Genomic DNA, 11,105 nt, shown 5'->3' with positions numbered 1-11,105 from the left:
GCCGACAAATCTGCGGCAACTGTGTGATGCCATCATGTCAATATGGACCAAAATCTCTGAGGAATGCTTCCAGCACCTTGTTGAATGTTGCCACGAAGAATTGAGGCAGTTCTGAAGGCAAAAGGGGGTCCAACCCGTTACTAGCGTGGTGTACCTAATAAAGTGGCCGGTGAGTGTATAATACTGTGTAAACAACTTATGTCCAAATACAGAACCCTGAGCCACTCCACGTGATATTATGGAGTTCAGACCTTACATTATGTATTTGAACAAACTATTTTCCAAATAACTATGCCAACTGTAGAGCTGGTCCTCTTGCACCATATTTATTTAGATTTTCAAGGAGAATAGTGTAATCAATGGTGTCAAACACTTTCTTTAATTCCACATAAATACTATTTTTTCAATCAATTCCATGAGAGCCATTGATGTTGATCTATTAGCTCTAAATCCAAACTGACTGTTACTGTAAATATTTTGTTTATCAATAAACTGATCTAATCTGGTCACAAATAACTTTTCTAAGATTTTTGAAAACTGTGGTAACAAGGATATTGGCCTGTAATTTGTAAACATACATTTCTCACCAGTCTTATAGAGAGGGATTACCTTGGCTATTTTCATGTTGTTTGGAAAATTCTTGTTGAAAATGATAAATTACAGATATATGTAAACGGATCAATAACATAACCCATTATTTCCTTCCCAAGCATCATGTCCATGTCCACCCAGTCTTTTGATTTTTTGTCAGCAAGATTTTTTACCAGACTCAAAATTTCTTCTTTATCAGTTTCATCAATAAAAATACTATTGGCAAAACCCATGACTGTATGGCCGACATTCTTATCTACTCTTGGTATTTTAGCTGCAAGGCTTGGGCCAACAATTATTACATTTTGGTCATGAATTTCCTTGTCTTCGTCTACAAAATATGGTGAAATAACTGATCTTGATCTACAGTATGTCTCTTCAAGACACCAATCATTACTTTCCATGTTGCCTTCATATCACTCTTACTTTTGTCCAATAAATCACAATAATACTCTTTCTTATGTCCGTCCGTCCGTCCATCCATCCATCCATCCATCCATCCATCCATCCGTCCGTCCGTCCGTCCATCCATCCATCCATCCATCCATCCATCCATCCATCCATCCATCCATCCGTTTTTTTTCCGCTTATCTGGGGTCAGGTCGCAGGGGCAGCAGCCTAAACAAAGAGACCCAGAAATCTCTCTCCCCAGCCACTGGGGCCAGGTCATTCGGGGGAATCCCAAGGCGTTCCCAGGCCAGCCAAGAAACATAGTCCCTCCAGTGAGTCCTGGGTATTCCCCTGGGCCTCCTCCCAGTGGGACATGCCCGGAACACCTCACCAGGGAGGCGTCCAGGAGGCGTCCTAACCAGATGCCCGAGCCACCTCAACTGGCTCCTCTCGACATGGAGGAGCAGCGTCTCTACTTTGAGTCCCTCCCGGATGACTGAGCTTCTCACACTATCTCTAAGGGAGAGCCCAGACACCCTGTGGAGGAAACTCATTTTGGCCGCTTGTATCCGCGATCTCATTCATTCAGTCACTACCCAAAGCTCGTGACCATAGATGAGGGTAGGAATGTAGACCGACTGGTAAATCGAGAGCTTCGCCTTCTGGCTAAGCTCTCGCTTCACCACAACTGACCGGTACAGCGCCCGCATCACTGCAGACGCAGCACTAACCTGCCTGTTGATCTCCCACTCCATTCTTCCCTCATTCATGAATAAGACCCCGAGATCCTTAAACTCCTCCACTTGAGGCAGGACCTACTCCCTGACCCAGAGAAGGCACCCTACCGGTTTACGGCTCAAGACCATGGTCTTGGATTTAGAGGCACTGATCCTCATCTCGGCCACTTCACTTAGTGAGAACTGGAGATCACGATTTGATGACGCCAATAGGACCACATCATCCACAAAAAGCAGAGACACAATCCTAAGGTCACCAAAAGGGATCCCCTCAACACCATGGCTGCACCTAGAAATTCTGTCCATAAAAGTTATGAACAGAAACGGTGACAAAGGGCAACCTTGGCAGAGACCAACTCTCACCGGAAACAAGTCCGACTTACTACGGGCAAAGCGGAACAATTCTGGCACTGGTCGTACAAGGACCTAACAGCCCATATCAACGGGCCTCGTACCCCATACACCCGGAGTACCCCCACAAGAGTCCCCAAGGGATACAGTCGAATGCCTTCTACAAATCCACAAATCACATGTAGACTGGTTGGGCAAACTCCCATGCACCCTCCAGGACCCTGCTGAGGGTGTAGAGCTGGTCCGCTGTTCCACGACCAGGACGAAAACCACACTGCTCTTTCTGAATCTGAGATTCGACTATCCGACAGACCCTCCTCTCCAGTACCTCTGAATAGACCTTACCAGGGAGGCTCTTAAGTGTGATTCCTCCTATAGTTGGAACACACTCTGCGGTCCGCCTTTTTAAACAGGGGGACCACCACCCTGGTCTGCCAATCCATAGGAACTGCCCCCAATGTTCACGTGATGTTGTAGAGTCGCATCAACCAACGCAACCCCACAACATCCAGAGCCTTAAGGAACTCCGGGCAAATCTCATCTACCCCCGGCACCCTGCCACCAATAAGCTTTTTAACCACCACAGTGACCTCGGCACCAGAGATTGGAGAGTCCGACCCAGGGTCCTTAGGCTCTGCTTTCTCATGGGAAGACGTGTCAGCAGGATTGAGGAGGTCTTTGAAGTATTCCACCCACCAACCCACAACGTCCTGAGTTGAGGTCAGCAGCGCACCATCCCCACCATAAATAGTGTTGGTGGCTGACCACTTTCCCCCCTGAGACCCCTGATGGTGGACCAGAATTGCCTCGAAGCTGTACGGAAGTCTTTTTCCATGGCCTCTCCGAACTCCTCCCACACCCAAGTTTTTGCCTCAGCGACTACCCGAGCCAGAATCCGCTTGGACTGCCAATACCTGTCGGCTGCTTCCAGAGTGCCATAGGCCAAAAAGACCCAGTAGGACTCATTCTTCAGCCTGACTGCATCCCTCACTGCTGATGTCCACCAGCAGGTTCGAGAGTTGCAGCCACGACAGGCACCGACAACCTTATGGCCACAGCTCAGGTAAGCTGCTTCAACAATGGAGGTGTTGGATCTTATTGTTGTAGGTGTTCTTGTTTACTTCCTGTTTCCTGTTGTGGGTGGAGTCACACAGGTGTGCATTTGCCAATTATGATGGCCACAGGCTGCTCTGAGCAGCATGAAGTTCATGCAGGCCAAATGTGACTGAAGACTATGTGTCATTTTTCCTCCATCTGCCACTGGTATTTCAGCTCTAAAAGATGGCAACTTCAACAGGAGGCATGGAATATGGCCCACTCGGACTCAATGTCCCCCTCCTCCCCTGGAAGGTGTTCAAAGTTCCTCCGGAGGTGTGAGTTGAAGCTCCGTCTGATGGGAGACTAGCTGTTCCTAGCAGATCCTCACTATACTTTTGGGTCTGCCAGGTGTGACCAGCATCTTCCCCCACCAACGGAGCCAACTCACCACCAGGTGGTGGTCAGTTGACAGCTCCRCCCCTCTCTTCACCCGAGTGTCCAAAACATGCGGCCGTAGATCAGATGAAACAACAACAACAATGTTGATCATCGAGCTGCAGCCTAGGGTGTCCTGGTGCCAAAAGCACATATGGACACCCTTATGCTTGAAAGTAGTGTTTGTTATGGACAATCCATGACGAGCACAGAAGTCCGATAACAAAACACAGCTCGGGTTCAGATCGGTGGGGGGGGGGTGGGGGCATTCCTCCCAAGCACACCTCTCCAGGTCTCACTGTCATTACCCACATAAGCGTTGAAGTCCCTCAGCAGAACGAGGGAGTCCCCGTTAGGAGCGCTCTCCAGCACCCCCTCCAAGGACTCCAGAAAGGGTAGGTGTTAGGCGCATAGGCACAAACACCAGTCAGGACCCATCCCCGCGCACTCATAGGCGGAGGGTGGCTATCCTCTCATTCACCAGGGTGAACCCCAACATACAGGCACAGAGATGGGGGGCAATAAGTATGCCCATTCCTGCTCGGCACCTCTCAGCACGGGCAACTCCAGAGTGGAAGAGTGTCGAACCCTTCTCGAGGAGACTGGTTCCAGAGCCAGATCGGTGTGTCCAAGTGAGTCTGACTATATCTAGTCGGAACCTCGCAACCTCACACACCAGCTCAGGCTCCTTCCCCACTAGAGAGGTGACATTCCACGTCCCTAGAGCCAGCTTCTGTAACTGAGGATCAGACTGCCAAGGTCCTCACCTTTGACCACTGCCCAGCACACATTGCACCTGACCCCTATGGCCCCTCCCACAGGGGGTGAGCCCATGGGAAGGGGGACCCATGTCTCCTTTCGGGCTGTGCCTGACTGAGCTCCATGGGAAAAAGCCCGGCCACCAGGCACTCGCCACCGTGCCCCACCTCCAGGCCTGGCTCCAGAGTGGGTCCCCAGTGACCCACGTCCGGGCGAGGGAAAACTCAGTCCATTTATCGTATCCATCATTAGGGGTCTTTGAGCTGCACTTTGTCTGATCCCTCACCTAGGACCTGTTTGCCTTGGGTGACCCTACCAGGGGCATGAAGCCCCTGACAACATAGCTCCTAGGATCATTGGGACTCTCAAACCTCCCCACCTCGATAAGGTGGCAGCGGAGATGACTCTTTCTTATGTTTTCCTATAATCCATATTAATTTGTTTTTATATATATATTTTGTTTTTCTCTTCCATTACTTTTGTTCTCAGTTTTAAAAAGCAAGAGTACAGGTAGTTATTTTTTACAGGCATTTGGTAAATGGTAAATGGTAAATGGTACTGAACTTATAGAGCGCTTTTCAAGTCCCTCCGGACCCGCAAAGCGCTTTACACTAACAGACATTCACCCATTCACACTCACATTCACACACTGATGATGGCAAACTACACTGTAGCCACAGCTGCCCTGGGGCGCACTGACAGAGGTGGGGCTGCCATGCATCAGTGCCACCGGACCCTCTGACCACCATCAGTGGGCAAGGTGGGTGAAGTGTCTTGCCCAAGGACACAACGACTGAGACGGCTGGACGGGGGATCGAACCAGTGACCTTCTGGTTCCAGGACGACTCCCCTAACCACTCCGCCACAGCCGCCCATTTCTTAACATGCATTTCATTCAAGATGGCCGCACGCACGTACATACGCATTTCTGTGTAGCTCTTGAGTTTTAGCATTTTTGGTATTTTTTTCCTCGTTTTTTTCTCCGTCTTTTTTGTCTTTTCTTTCTTTTTTGCGAACATTTCTGACTTGTAAAAGTTTGTTCATTTTTGCAATTCTTTATGTAGATGCTTTGATCAGCTCTCACAAACTGTTTTTGCCAATACGCATCCTACCTCTATTTGTTTGCTTGCTTCAGCGTGTGGGCCTGGGACCCACTCGAGTGTTCCAGCTAGACTTCACTGTGGGCCTGGAGCTGGTTCCTCGGCCCCCCAAAAAAGTCTCCTGCTTCCAGCGATCCACTGAGGCGACTCGCCAGCTCGGAGTGTTCGGAATTTTTGGCTCTGATGCCAAGTTGCACGGGGCTGCCTCCTCCACCTCGAAGAGGGCCTGGATCGTGTTGGGTGTTCCGGCTTGGTTCTCGGTGTGGGTCCGTGGCTGTCAGCTGTGGCTGATGACCTGCTGGTCCAGAGTGGCTAGCGGTGGAGGCTGATGCTTGGCCCAGTGGTGATTGGGGCTGTCAACTGTGGCTGTGGCTGAGGATCTGTCGGTCCGGAGCGGTAGACGGTGGAGGGTGCTGCTCGGCCAGGTGTGGATCTGGGACTGTCTGATTTAGCTGGCGACCTGATGGTCCGGAGCGGCAGGCGGTGAAGTCTGGTGCTGGCTCGAGGATTGTGGGAGAAGGCTTCCTGCTCCAGCTGTCCAGCAGCCCGTTATAGCCTAACTTGGAGGCGTACACGAGTCTCACGACTCTGGCACTGAGAGACGAGGTGAACAGTATGGAAAGCCAGCGCTGACAAATGGGATCTTGTGACATTTATTTCACTTTATTATATAACACTTTATAACACTTTATTTAATTATTAATAAATAAACCAACACCTCTACCTCTTTTATTATTTATATTAATATAATACATTTCATGCCCCCCAATTCTAAATTTATTTGCATTTTCCTCATTAAGCCATGCCTCGGACATTGCTATTACATTAAATTTATTGTTTAATAGTTTTAAATAGTCTGTTATTTTTTGATAAGCTAGCATTCATGCTTCCAATGTTAAGATGAATAATATAAAAATCCTCATTATCCATTTTGATGTCATTAAACTGCTTGTTGTTATAATATTCACTATCTTGGATTATGGGAAAAAATCTGAATCAATCACATAATTTATATCATATATTTTATCTTCTAATTCTTCAACTGTGGTCATACTTTAGTGCAAGTCAATTTATCTTTATGCATTATTACTTTTATGTCAAGTTATTTCAGTCATTTTTCATTTAGTCATTCACCTTTAATCATCAACGTTAACTAAGTCCTTGTAAATCCTTTAACACTCATTATTTTAGCCTGAGACCCCTCCTTTGTTCTGACCTAGATGTTTCCATTTCTTGTCCAAGTAGCTACTATCCTTTTTTTCAATACCCTTGCCTCACATGTGATGTTTCCATTCCTTTTTTGTTAGATGTTCATTAATATATACACATATTATTGGCACAGATGTCCTAAAATATGACTGTATCAAAAATTCAATTAATTTGAATTAATTTTTACTTTAACTTTTAATGATGCAAACAATAATACACAAATAGCAAAACTGAATCTGATAAATAGTAAAACTGTGCTTACGTGGCAGGAAGGTATTGGAGCTATATCACTGGAGGACACTCCTTGTCCCAGCAAAATAAGTAATGTTTCTAATCCATATCAAAAATTTGTAAGTATGGATTATTTTTGCTTTACAATCAAAGCTCCTGGAACAATTTTGTTAAATAAAATTACCAAAACACTTGAGTTGAAGACTAGACATGGACTGAAATAGAGACATCTAGTGGACAACTGCAGCCATAACATAGCCATTTAAATTCATGCTCTTATTTTGAAATGAAGACGGTTTCCTGTTCTCTGTGGTTTTTGCTTCCCATCACCAATCTGTCCTGTACCCAGAATGCATCGCTTCAGCTCTCAATAAACAGTTTAAAATTACTAATATATCTGCATGTTTTCTGACCGACGCCCTACCATAAACATAAGAAAATAACCAAGAAGCAGCAGAACTAGTAATCCTTAATAACTGTTTAATTATCATCATGAGCAAAAGGTCTGTTTGAACAAATCACCAAACTGCAGTGACATATTCATTGTTGTAAATGTCAAATGATGGGCCTTTGGCAATATTCAACATGAGTGACTCATATTAGTCTCTTTCATTAGTAAAATGCGCAAAATTGCCACACAGATGGGCCCGGCTTTAGAAGACGAAGACCTTGGCGGTCTGATCCTCTGCCACAGAATCTGGCTCTAGGGACATGGAATGTCACCTCTCTGGTGGGGAAGGAGCCTGAGCTGGTGTGTGAAGTTGAGAGGTTCCGACTAGATATAGTCAGACTCACCTCCATGCACCGCTCTGGCTGTGGAACCAGTCTCCTTGAAAGGGGTTGGACACTCTTCCACTATGGAGTTCCTCATGCTGAGAGGTGCTGAGGAGTGGGCATACTTATTGTCCCCCATCTTGGTGCCTGTACGTAATGAGGACTCCCTCATTCTGCTGGGGGACTTCAACACTCACGTGGGCAATGACAGTGAGACCTGGATGGGCATGGCTGGGAGGAACTGCCCACCCCCCCACCCCCTAATCTGAACCTGAGCTGAGTTTTGTTACTGGACTTCTGTGCTTGTCATGGATTGTCCATAACGAACACCATGTTCAAGTATAAGGGTGCTCTTGGCACCAGGACACCCTAGGCTGTGGTTCAGTGATGGACTTTGTTGTCATTTCATCTGATCTGTGGCCGCATGTCTTGGACACTCAAGTGAAGAGAGGGGTGGAGCTGTCAACTGACCATTACCTGGTAGTGAGTTGGCTCCAATGGTGCAGGAGGATGCCAGTCAGACCTGGCAGACCCAAAAGTATAGTGAGGGTGTGCTGGGAATGTCTGGCAGAGTCTCTCATCAGGCAGAGCTTCAACTCACACCTCCGGGAGAACTTTGAACACATTCCAGAGGAGGTAGGGGATCTTGAGTCCGAGTGGGCCATGTTCCATGCTTCCATTTTCAAGGCAGCTTACCGGAGCTGTGGCCGCAAGGTTGTTGGAGCCTGTTGTGGCGGCAACCCTCGAACCCACTGGTGGACACCAGTGGTGAGGGATGCTTTCAGACTGAAGAAGGAGTCCTATCAGGTCTTTTTGCCCTGTGGGACTCCGGAAGCTGCTGAGAGGAAAGCGGTTCATCACCAATTCTGTTTATGGTGGGGATGGTGCGCTGCTGACCTCAACTTAGGACATTGTGGGTCGGAGGGCAGACCACTTCAAAGACCTCCTCAGTCTCACCAACACGTCTTCCCATGAGGAAGCAGAGCCTGAGGACCCTGAGTCAGACTCTCCAACCTCTGGTGCCGAGGTCACTGAGGTAGTTAAAAAGCTCCTCGGTGGCAAGGCGCCAGGGGTGGATGAGATTTGCTCAGAATTCCTTAAGGTTCTGGATGTTGTGGAGTTGGTTGACGTGACTCTAAATATCGCATGAACATTGGGGGCAGTTCCCCTGGATTGGCAGACCAGGGTGGTGGTCCTCCTATTTAAAAAGGGGGACCATAGAGTGTGTTCCAACCAGTGGCGGATGCTGGTCTTTCAAGAAGGGGAAGCTCAATTTCGGCCTACATCATAAAATGTGTTTGTTTATTTATACATAAATTCTACCCTCTTTTCCTTTTCAAGAAAATGATCTGTGACCCTTTCATAGATCATTTTACAGCACTCCAGTCAGCCAGCTCACTTTGTCACACCAGGATAGCTGAAAAGATCTGTTACTTACCATCGTTAACAACTTTTGCACGAAATTAATCTGAGGAGTTGATCATCCCTGCTGTTTAACTCTAAGTTTTTCTTTGTAAGGAAGACTATGAAATATCTTTGCCAACATACGGTCCGCAACATTCAAACTGTCTGCCATTATGTGCAGCTTGCTACTGGCGTGAGGCTAGTGTGAAGTGTGTCCGCCTGAGAGTGTTTTGTGATGTTGGAGGGGCTCAGCAACACCCGCTGGACAGAAACTGCCATAAAAGTCAGAAAGAGTGATATGTCATTTTCCAAACACAAGCAGCTACAAAAAAAACCCCACCAGAAATAGAAGCTCGATTTGTCGCTAGTCTTTTTTAACAAAGAAAATGCTGTTAAAAGGATTAATAAAGTCTACAGTTCAACTCAGAACAGAATGAACCTAAAAAAGGCTCCCACAGATGTTTACACCAAAAGCTCGCTGATTCGCTCATTTTGCTGTCAATCAAAAAGGGATTCAGCCTCAGACAGATCATTCAATCATCATGCAGAAGCTGAGCATCCGGGCCAGCTGCAGCCAGCCCACTGCCCCATAGACCCCCAGAGACACTGAGCATCTGATGGGTGGGACAAAGCCCAGCATTTATCCAATGACTCGTCACGTTTCGCTGCACTCTTTGCTTCACTATTGAACTCTGTGCATGCTGAATGTCCACACTGTTTAAATAGGGTGATCAGACGTCCCTGATTCCCAGGGACAGTCCCCGTTTTGGATGACTTGTCCTCAGCTAAAACTGTTCCCGGAAAAGTCCCCGATTTGAGCTTTTTATGAATGAGGGGAAAAGTTGCTGTAGACTCTTATTACTGCAGTCGACTCCAAGCGTGACTGTCTGTGAGCTTGTTGTGCAAGCGCTGTTACAGCACAGGGAGGAGAAATAAAAGCAATCAGTCTGCTGAGGCTGGCTCTGTTCCTCACTGGTCAGCCAGTGTGTGATCTGGTTAGAAGTGAGTCCTCCTGTTAAATAAACTGTTTAAACTCCGCCCACCTGGCCCCGGCTCACTGTTTCTGCAGGACCAGAGTGAAGCACAGCGAGCGGATATGTCCCAGCTCGTCAGCTGTTAACTAGCGTTAGCAAAACCTCTGTTACATCGAACCACGTTTCCCCATCAGAAACGGTTCCCCCAGCATCTTCTTGCCTCTCTGCACCACCCACGCAGCAAAAAACACGCGTGCTTGTTCAGAGTGACAATTACGGATACCGTCAAAGCTCAAACAACATTTTGCAGCAAAGCGGCCCCACATTTTAGATAGATAGTTAAAATATTCTATATTTGATGATGAGTTTTCCCTACTTTAACACAGGGGAAACGGTATCTGATGTGAGTTTTGGGGCCATCAGGATGTGCTCCCCCAGTTTAACGACAGGGGGAACATCAAAAGGGTTTTAGCTTGTTAGCCTTTGTGCTAGCGCTGATGCTATATTGCCTTATGTGTATTAGCTCAGCGCTAGCGCGACAAACAAGCTAAACTGAGGTCCTCCATCCATATTTTCAGATGGAGGCTGAGTCAATTTTGCGTTCCCCTCTCTGTCATGTGGATGGAGAACCTCAGTGATGAGAGGAGAATGTGTAGCGCTGAGCTAATACATAGATATGGTGATATTGTCCAGGGTAATGCTAAAGCTAACAGGATAAGCTGAGGTTCTTCTTCCATGAAGCAGCTCTGTTGTCCTCCATCCATATTTTCAGTTACAAGCTGAGTCATTTCTACCTTCTCCTTTCTGTCAACGCTCTGTGGTTTTATTTAAAAGAGCCAATCATCAGATATTGCCCAAGAATAACCTTCAGGGTGAATATAGCTCGCTAGCATCCTTGCACCGAGGACCTATCCACGTCATTATTTACCCAGAATGCTTTGTGTGTAAATAAAATGGCCCATCCATGTAATATATTTTTGAACATTTAGTTTAAAAATATTAAAACTGAACATCCTTCAGTATTTTACAGTCTTTATTTTACAGTTATAATATATGTTTAAGTGTTAAAGTCTAATGTTACAACTAATCATGGATCCCTATAAGAAGCTGAT

This window comes from Austrofundulus limnaeus, unplaced genomic scaffold (assembly GCF_001266775.1).
Source record: "Austrofundulus limnaeus strain Quisiro unplaced genomic scaffold, Austrofundulus_limnaeus-1.0 Scaffold209, whole genome shotgun sequence".
NCBI lineage: Eukaryota > Metazoa > Chordata > Actinopteri > Cyprinodontiformes > Rivulidae > Austrofundulus > Austrofundulus limnaeus.
Note: the sequence above shows the minus strand (reverse complement) of the source record.